This window comes from Neovison vison, chromosome 10, assembly GCF_020171115.1.
Source record: "Neovison vison isolate M4711 chromosome 10, ASM_NN_V1, whole genome shotgun sequence".
In the NCBI taxonomy this organism is placed as follows: domain Eukaryota; kingdom Metazoa; phylum Chordata; class Mammalia; order Carnivora; family Mustelidae; genus Neogale; species Neogale vison.
Genome location: NC_058100.1, coordinates 11,662,016 through 11,672,203, shown reverse-complemented (window position 1 = coordinate 11,672,203; position 10,188 = coordinate 11,662,016).

The following is a 10,188-nucleotide window of genomic DNA, read 5'->3' as shown; positions in this document are numbered from 1 at the left end:
GCAAACCATTGCTGCCCGACAAGCTGGCATGGTGACCCAGAAAGTTTGAGAAAATGCATATTTTTACCTATACAGGGTGATGAGAAAGTATCATCACTTCACACTTACAACAGCATTAGAATTAGTTCTATAGTCAACAAACACTTGGGAAATAAATTAGTATGTGTCTGTGTGTGAAGTAGAGACAGAAAGGATTTAAACGTATTTGTTTCTTATTGAAGGACCTGTTCTGTACTACAAAGTATTTCACTGACATACAAAAGGGCATCCTGATTGAGTGACAGTGGGTCACATTTAATTGTTCCTCATCACACTGCCCCCTACATACATATAGGCAGGCCCATACCATCAAAAATATTTTTATTTTTACTACCTTTAAAAAATGATACTGCCCATACTTAAATAGATTCTTGGTGTAAATAGCTCAAGTAATATAAATTACAAAATGTGTATGAGCAGTAATGTGAATGTCTTCATTCTTCTACTCATCTGCTTCCTAGAGAGGAGAATATGAACATTTGGGTGAATATCCTTCTGGTCTTTCTTTTAAAAATGCATTTGTAGGTACACTACGTATTACACATGTATGATTTTGTCACTTTATGTATGCGATCACAATATATAGACCATTCTTCAACTTTTCTTCAGTCTATAATAGGTCTTATAGTGCTTCATACATCACTACATGTCACTTTACTTCCTCCTTCTAATGGCTGCTAGGATTTTATGTTATAGATACAACATATATTGTATCACTACTTCCCTAAATAACCAATAGTGAACATCCTTACATATTCATCTTTATGAATATATCTAAATATGTCTTTAGGATAGGGAAACAGCTGAATCAAAGGGTATGTGCATTCTAAGAAATTGTTCTTTCAGATTCACTCCCCCTTATTTGTATTGTGCATCAGTTCCTGGTCAAACATTTGATACTTTCAATTATTTGAATTTTTAACAAACTAATAGGGAAAAATTGATTCACTGTCATTTTAAATTGTACTTCTCAGGTTATAGGGAATTTGAATATATTTTATGTATTTTTAATTTCTATACATTTTTCAATCTTTTGCCCATTTGTAATTCGTTCTTTGGCATTTACTTATTAATTTTTAAGGCTTCAATACATGTTAGATATTAATAAATATATTGCAACCTTTTCTCCTTGTGACATAGTTTTATATATAGCGCCTTTTTCGTAAGAAAAAATTTAAATGGACCAATCTACCACTATTTTCATTATGACTTTTTTGAACTTTTTTAGAAATTATTTCATCACCCCAAAGTTGGAGAAATATTCTACAATGTTTTCCCTTGCCATACATTTCAGATTCATCTGGACTTTATTTCAGTGAGTGCTATTAGGTGTGAAGAATTTTTTTTCCAATACAATAATTGTTATTTCACCCAACATAATATGTCCATTTTTCCAACTAATTTGAAGTGTCACTTTTATCATAAAGTAAGTTTTTATTTATATATATTATTCTATTATATATAATATATATTATATATATAATATATATTACATATATATTTATATATACCTGAGTTGGTAGTTGAACATTGGTTAAGAGTTCCAATTTCATATTCCAAGACAATTAAGCATATAACATTTATGATTGAAAAATATCCAGGAATGTTTTAAAGAAAAATGTGGAGAAAACAGAGATACACAAATTAAAAATAACAAAGGAGAAATAACCACATTAAAGGAACCATCACAGATGACTAAAATTTATGCAAATGAATTTGAAAAGCTTGATAAAAATGAATAACTTTCTGGAAATTTACCACATTTACCAAAAGTGATGCCAGAGGAGTTAGGAAATCTAAACAATCTGATTTTTGTAGAAGACATAGAGAAAATTGTCAAAAAGCTACAACCCTGCAAAAGAAACAGGACCAGGTAGTGTTACAGGTGAATTTGATAAAACCAGTAAAGAGTAGATAATTCCAACGGCTTTCAAACACTGTAGTCTTGGAGAAGAAATGAAATCACCACATATTCTCTCTAAAACAAGTATAACCAAAGATAAACCCATTTCTAAATTTTGATGCACAATAATCCTAAATAAAATATTTGAGAGTAGAATCTGAAAGAACATTAAATTAATAATATGACCAAGTAGAGTTTAGTTCAGGAAGGCAAGAATGGTTCTAGATTAGGAAATCCATTAACATAATTCATCAAAAAAACATAATTCATCAAATAATAGTTGTTAGGAGGAGAAATTATTGATCTTCTCCATAGATGCTGAAAAAGCATTTGACAAAATTCAACAACCATCTCGACTTAAAAAAAACAAAACAAAGCAAAACACTCAATAGGACAAGATAGATCCTTAAGATGAACAAATAAAGCTACCTCAAACCAAAAACTGAAATTATTTTGGTTAAAGTCAGAAACAAAGACAAGGATTCCCCTTATTAATTTATAGAAGGTACTTGCCAATCAGAAAGAAAAAGGGGAAAAATCAGAAGTATGAAATTGAAAAGGAAGAGATAGACCAATTACCATTTTCAGAAGATATGAAGACTTAACAAGAATCAAATGAAAAACTTCTATAAACAATAAGAAAATTTACTGAGGTGGCAGGGTATAGAATTAGCATAAAGTCCAAAACTTTAAGATCCACAAGCAACAACCACCTAGAAATTATCATGGAGGTAAAACCCTTCCGGTGTTATAATAACAAGAAGTACTTAGTAATGAACTTAACAGAAAATAATGAGATTCATGTGAAGGAAAGCCTTAAAACTCTTCAAATGGAGTCCCAGAAGAAGAGAGAGAAAATAGGGTTTGAAAAAAAGGCATAATTTGAAGAGATAATGACTAAGAATTTTCCAAAGTGGTAGGATACATCAATCCATAGATTCAAAAAGTCCTGTGACTCCAAAACCGGAATAAATGAATACATCCTAAACAGGGAAAAACAACCAATGTGAAACCTGAGTTTACTGGGGGTGGTGAGTCCTCTGTGATCTTGTGTCATTAGAGGACGAGAGGTTGACCTCTTTTGATTGTCCTTGAAATTAATCTTTCAGATCTCCCAAGTGATCTTCTGACATCAAGACCTGGTCAGGTCTCTGAGTCTTTTTACACTAAGTGTTTACTGCGAGGTGGCCCGTGACTTCTGGTTAGCTCTGCAGGCTGCCCTAAGACCTGGTGGTTCTCACCTACTATGTCAATCCACCTCCACTCTCACTGATCCTGGACCTCCTAACTCTCCATCCCACCTTTCACTAAGTCTGTCCTGTGGTTTCTGTGATGCGGTCCCTATCCCCATGCCACAACTGCCCCGTGGCCATTCTTCTGGTTCTCAGCTCAGTTGTCTTTAACCTAGTGGTTAAGGGCATAGATTTTGTAAGTGGACTGTTCTTGTGTTCAAATCCTGGCCATATTACTTGCAGCAGCGGGACCTTGGGCAAGATCATTAACCTCTCTGTACTTCAGCTTTCACAACTGGAATGTAGAAACATGACCTACATCATCTAGCTGTTGAAAAGATGTGACACGATCATTTTGGCAAAGGGTTTAGAATTATTCCCGGCATGTAGTAAATGTTAACTATTACTACATTTTTATGTTTTGAGGAGGCCCAGTAAAAAAAATCCCTCATCTCCCCATTCGAATGCTGAACTAATTAAGGTATATACAAGTAAAATGGGCAGAGATCAAAACATCAATTTGTTACTGATGTGTTGCTGTAGAGTGTGCTTTCCATCCCTGGGAAAGTGATTTCTTTATAGAGAATCTTAGAAGTAGAGGGACTTACTCAGTCACAGGTGGCAATGAACTGGGGCAGGCCAGTGTCTGGAAAATTTATAGTAAAGGGAGTAGAACTAAACTTTTAAGACCAGGGGAACTCTTCTTTCTCTGATCTATTACAGCAATTATGGCCTAAGTTAAGTTGGCAATTCCCCACAGCCAGTGCTGCCATAGTTGAGGTGGTCAGATGTTGTCAGTTCTCACCCCTATGCTATGATCACACTTGGCCACATCTGGATGCACTATTCACACTGGTGGCTTCCTGCTGTGCTCCCACCTCCAGGAGCCAGTCTCTACATCTCCCTGCCGGAAGGCTGCTTCCAAGCAGCTATAACCTGCTTTCCCTGCCAGTAAGACAGCAGTGAATGCCTGGAAAGTTATGAGTCCCCTGCTACTCTCCACTCTCCAGGATCTGGATACTCTCCAGGATGCCCCAAGACCTATGGCTTACAGGTAGGAGATAGAGATACTCCAGCTCCCTTGCCCCTGACCCAGATGTCTTCAAAACTCTCCTGTAAGATGGAACCACATTGACCCTGGATGGAACGTCTCTTCCTGGCCCCACTTCTCCAGTCCTCAAGTTACCTTTACTTATACACAAATCCTCATCTGGGAAGCCCGACTTAAGACAGCTCACTAGACTATTGTAGTCTAGTGTTCTTCATATTTTTTCTTATTTTTAATTGTTTTCCTTCTTTCAGTGGTTGCAGTAAAATGTTCTGTTGGGATATGAGCAGTACACTGACAGGGTGCATCATAACATTTCATGCACAGTAGGGAGTAGCCTTTTTTTTTAACTGCTTTCTCAATTGATTCCTTAAAAAAAGATTTATTTATTTCAGAGAGAGAGAGTGTGTGTGTGTATGTGTGCATGAGAAAGAGAAAGTGAGTAGGGGAAGAGGCATAGGAAGAAAATCTGCCAGCAGACTCTCTGTTGAGCGTGGAGCCGCATGTGGGACTCAATTCCATGACCCATGAGATCACCAACCTGAGCTGAAACCAAGAGTCTGAGGCTTAATGGACTGAGCCACTCAGCACCCCTCAACTGATTCTTAAAAACTGACATCAAGGAGTCTCAAACTATATGGAGAAACAAGTTGTTTGGAGAATGTGCATATCTATCATGCAAAAGATGTTATTCACATTCATTAGATTTTAAAGTTATTTTCTAAATATAAAAATATACACATTTATAAAGATCTCGGGGAAAATTTAGGTTGATATGAATATTGTATGAAATTATTATATGGGATTGAACAACTCAGTACACGCTCTTAGAGACATTTTAATGTTGAAGTTGCTTTTAAGAATTATTAACTAGTGAATAATTAAAATGTTGTCAGAATGGATTCAAGGCCAATTAGTTTGGTTGCAGATAAAAGGTCCTAAGAAATCCATGACTGCCAACAAGGGCAATTAATAGGATTTATTTGCACGCAAAAAGAAAAAAAAATTCAGCATGGATACCAAAATATACATTCTCTAGCATATAGCAATTTAGCTTTCATGCCCAAATTGGAAATGTAATACTAACATAAATGAATCCAATAATGAGGTACAGTAAAATAATGGCATCGTAATAATATCTGACATTTATATATGCTTTATTCCTTTTCAGTTAATTTTACAGCTCCTTTATCCAGATTGCTGGGCCTAAACCGAATTTATAATAGTTTATACAGGTTCTAGTTTCCTTCACGTCGCATCGATTGACTTATTAATTTCAAAAAACCAATTGACATTTTTATACCAAATAAGCTGGTTATTTGGTATATATCAACCAGTTGATTTGGTATAAATCAACCGACTTGACCTATCGTCCTGGTGACAAGCAGATACTCCCTGAGACTGTGTTGGTCAGTCTGTGCTTTACTTCAGCCAAGCTCAGCCTCTGGGTGTCCAAGACTCAGGTTCAGAGCATGTACCTGTGCTGGTACATGACCCCAGCTTTGCATTTAGGGAAGCTCCTGGACAAGGGCTGACACTGCACTGGGAGCTTTCCAACGTGCGTGAGTGGGCTTGCATCTTCCTTTACTTCTTTACTTCTTTATTCTTTTTGTCCTTTTGCTCCAAGACCTGTCCTCATGCTCCTGCTCTCCTAGGTGGTCCTGTCCATTTTGGCCCTGCCATTCTCCTCCTTCAGTCCCACTCAGTGCTGGTAGCAACCTACTCCATCCCTGCCTTGTAATAGCGTCACATCCCTCAAGACAATACTTAGTTTTAGGATGAAAAGTTTACTCCGGAAAATATATTGGGCTAAATAAATATAGATGCTTTTCCTAGCAGGGATTGTAGTAGTAGTAGTAGTAATCATAGTAGTTTTTATTCTCAGACTCCTTGTATATAAAAAACTATAGTCAAATGGTATCATCGGGCATTTAATAAAATCTGCAGATGTCTTTGGTCATTAAACTAATCTAAAGCCCACCAGGGATATTTAACTTTCTTTAGCATTCAAGCAATTTGGGCAAATATATAGCAAAAAACATTTTTTTGAAACGAATCTAGGAAGTTTTCTATGCATTTTAAAACTAGGTTCTTTCTTAGTAAATCAGAGAGACTAGTTGACGATGTGGACCCCAAAATATTTTGAGTTGAAATATTCTGATGCCTAAGAAAAACTATTGGTTTTTCTGAAACTAAGAGGTAGTTGTAATTTTTAATATACACAATGGCATGTATTTTAACCTTTTATTATCTCATCCATTCTACTGCTAAATGTTTAGCCCACTTCACCAGCGTTCCAGTAAGATACTATCATATGGTTGCCGGAGGGGAAGGTGTGGAGGATGAGCGAAAGTGAAGGGGAGTGGGAGATGCAGGCATCCATTTATAGAATGAACAAGTCACCGGATGAAAGGTGCAGCATAGAGAATATGGTCAGTGGTGTTTTAACAGCGTTGTGTGGTGACAGATGGAAGCTATACTTGTGTTGAGCACGACATAACAGCATAATGTAGAGACTTGTCAAATCACCATGTTGCATATGTGAAACTAATGTAATGTGTGTCAACTACACTTCAATTTAACCAAAAAAAAAAAAGGAAAAAGAGAAAAGATATTATCACATGCTCATGGAGAGAGTTATTCACTGGTGACCCAAGGAGGAAAAAATTACTTTCCTTTTTTCTATGGAGGTAGAGCAATAGCCACAGGAATATATCTTATTTTAGGGCTGTAAGAAAGCATCTTGATCAACTTGCCCACATGAATTTTGAGCTGGAAAGAGAAGCTGTTTCTCAGAGCCAAGTAAAGATTTTATTCAATAACTGAGTGCTCAAGATAAAGGTGTTCAGGAGATTTTTTTTTTTCTTGGTGGCAGAGGAACATCAAGGTCATTATTTGGAACCTAGGCTATGGCATTTAAAAAAAAAAAAAAGATGTTCCTTAAACAACATCAGTCTATTTCCTTTTTGCCCTGAAGACCCCCATATTGTTGCCCAAGTCCATGTGAAAAGGACTAGCTAGCCTCACAATTTATAACTTGCCCCATTTGTAACAAATATGAAATCTCATTGGAGTCATCTTTTGGTTTGTGTTCCGTTTTGGCAAATCACTCAGAAGGCTGCCAGAGATAATAATCTCCCTTGAGAAAAAATGATACTTCATATCATTGCATTCTTCCTAAACTGAAACTCTGGATCATAACAATCTGGTGTAATGTCCTTCCTTAACTCAGTTTCTGGCATGAAAGTGATCCCATGTATTAATGTAAAAGGGTTTTTACTAGTTGTTTTCATGTTGGGATAAAACGTTTCTCATACCTCTTTGGAAGAAGCCTCACTTGGTCTGCACTGTGATGGGATGTCAGCCACCCTTAGATCAGGACTAGACAGGGCAATCATTCTGGCTGTGGTAAATTCAATAGTAATCCTTTAAGTGGGTGACTGTGTAGTTGCAAACCTGGTAGGCTGTGTGGTAGTTCGATTCAGATTTTGTTGTTGAGATAGACCAAGAAGTTTTGTCGGCCACGTCACGATCTTTCAGATATGGCGGGAAGCTGTTTCTACATGGGCTCAACCCCCATTGAAGAAAAGAAATCTCAGATGCCGTGAGAGCAAATGGGCTGTGTCAGAATGTTAAGCCATGAGTCCATGTAGACACACAATCCTAAAAAATAATCTCTCTCATGGAGAATTTACTCAAGTGCCAGACGTGACTCAACTCAATACTTTTTGTGTATTGACTCAGTGAACCCTTACAATGACCTTAAGTAAGTACCATTTTTATTCCTACTTTACAGATGGAGAAACAGACACACGGGAGTTATGTAACGTACACAGCTGGTAGGTGGCAGAGTCAGATTTGGACCATGTGTGGTACTGAGTTTTATAGGATCTTCACATGGATGCCATTGATGCCAACTCCTATTGGGCAAGGCATGGAAGTTTTAAGAGCATTCTCTTACACCTCTGCTAGTAAATCAGCTGTTTTATTTTCCACTCAGGGCTGCATTGTGCCATTATGGGAATTATCTTTGAATTACTTAGAGCAACTCAAAACCTGGAGGTTCGTTTCCTTATCTATGAAACGCGTGTAAAAATGTAGAATTGAATGTTATGGGGGAAAAAATTAGACATCAAATTTTGTTTTAATTTAAAATTTTTTTATTCCTTTTCAGCATAACAGTATTCATTGTTTTTGCACCACACCCAGTGCTCCATGCAATCCGTGCCCTCTCCAATACCCACCACCTGGTTCCCCCAACCTCCCACCCCCCCCGCCCCTTCACAACCCTCAGATTATTTTTCAGAGTCCACAGTCTCTCATGGTTCACCTCCCCTTCCAATTTCCCTCAACTCCCTTCTCCTCTCCATCTCCCCTCGCCCTCCATGCTATTTGTTATGCTCCGCAAATAAGTGAAACCATAGACATCAAATTTTTTAAAAAATAAGCTGTTAGGTGTGCACAGCATTCCATAGCTGACTGATGCTACAGAATTTAAACAAATGCCTTCAGAAATGGAAATCCATTTCTTTGCTCATATGGTTTCTTATCTTTACAGCTGAATTTCCTGGCTTTGATCACTGTAATAAATTCAGCTCCATTTTTCATGCTGTACTTTTTCGTAGGATCTATTTGTGTTCTCAACAGTGATACACATTTTAGAATTTTATCTTCTCTCTGCATGGCTTTCACTAGAGTGTAACCTCCTTGAGGCCAAAAGGTTTTATTTCATTTGTTCTTGATTTATCACAAACATCTGGCACATAATAGATGCTCAAGAATTAGTTACTGAATAAATGAATCTATAAACACGCATATCCAGACATAGAGGGAATTAAACTATTTTAGCTAGCAGCTTTTGGAGTCACAAGATTCCGGGTTAGTATTCCAGCTCAGTCTACCAGTTGTATGACCTGGGAGCAAATGCTTAGGCTCTCTGAAATATAATTTCCTCATGTGAAAATTGGGGATAATATTCTAATTCTAAAGCAGGTATGAAGATTAGTAGTTCCTATAGGCAAAGTGCCCCACCTGGGAGGACTAAGCGTCAGCTCCCGCCTGCCCATGACCTCAAAGCCCTTCTTAGTTAAACTTGGTGTAACAGGCAGGTTATGTTGATCTCATTTTGCCAGTGGTGGCAAAAGAAGCATGATTGGCTAATGGCCGTTTAGAAAGCTGGCTCTCCTCGCTCTGGGATACCCAGGAATGACTCGGAATCTAGAATATACTTTGGGATCTAGAGAGGTGGTTATGTGAAACTTCTTTATCAGTCCCTCGTGTCTTTGTAGTGATCTTCAGCAGTGAGGGAAGAAGCACGGGGTATCAGCCTGTGGCCCGCATCTGGCAGGGGGCAGGACTGTGGGGATTAAGAGACATGACATAAGAGCAGGTGACCACATGCTCGAGAACTCTGATATGTTATTTATAACCCACTGCATGGCTCATAACGATTTCCATTGCAACTTTCCTCTGGAATTCCTCAGGCTAGGAAATGGCTTCAAAGTCTCCTTTCTTAAAGAAAACCTGACCTTTTGCTGACTGTGCCATTGGCGGGTTAGGGTGGTATCTGGGCAGCTGACTCCGGATAAACATCTCCATATTGTGGCGTGGGCTTGCCTTGCCTTCCTGCTCCTTGCTGTAGGGGATGCTGGGCTGGGGAGGGAAAATGTGCCCATATGTTTGCAAGATAGTCTCACGGGTACCAGAGAGAAGTCCCAGCCTTAGCCAAAGAGAAGCACATATGTGCTGCATATTCAGCTCCTACTGAGATGGGGTGGCATGGGGGAGGGGAATGCAGAGAGACAGATAGCAAGAACCTTTGGATTGATGTCTCCAAGGAAAGCGGGCTTTGGCTGTCACCAGCATCGTCCTTGCACTGGCAGCGTGACTGCAGAGAAAGAGCAAGCTGGTGATGAGTCTTGGCAGAACTACTTCCGATTACTCAGTTTTTGCAAAATATGACTCTA